Genomic DNA, 619 nt, shown 5'->3' with positions numbered 1-619 from the left:
TTTTTTTTAACAGTCATGCAATGATCCTTATCACATCGACCTGCTGTAAGCCTTATTACAAACATTAGTTGGATGACAAAGCAAAATAGTGCAACACTGAGAACAAAATCAGGCATAAGCAGTTTATTGTTCAAAAGGTCAGTGCAGAATAAGGACTGACAATTGTCATTTTTGAAAAAGCGGCTGATTCTGAGCAATGTACAAACTCAATGAAGGATGTGTAAATACTTGTTCCCAATGAGCCAACCCCTGAGGCCTTGTAGCGTGCTGATCTTGTCTGTACTTTGGGTTTGGTTAACTTTTTTTTTTTTTTTTTAGAAAGAAGACAGACTGAGAATCGCTCTGAGCTATACACACCTGAACTGAAAGTTGACTGTCTTTCATAGTCTTCCTGTTCTTTATGAAAACAGTGCTACTTTTTACACAGTGAAGTTTAGGTAGCAGTCAATTCACACTGTAGGACAGAGTTCACAAATAAGTTAGGCAATTCTGAAACCATATTGAACTCTATTCACAATACTGTTAGTCCTGATGTTTGCCAAAAGCAGTTTATGGGAAATCTTATTCGTTCTCCGTAGTAATGTCTGTCATTTTATTTGTGTTCTTTTGTTCACTCTTT

The sequence above is a fragment of the Morone saxatilis genome, unplaced genomic scaffold (genome assembly GCF_004916995.1).
Source record: "Morone saxatilis isolate NCDOM2014 unplaced genomic scaffold, NCSU_SB_2.0 Contig3, whole genome shotgun sequence".
NCBI classification, from domain to species: domain Eukaryota; kingdom Metazoa; phylum Chordata; class Actinopteri; family Moronidae; genus Morone; species Morone saxatilis.
The sequence above is the reverse complement of the archived record's forward strand: the minus strand, read 5'-3'. Positions refer to the sequence as shown.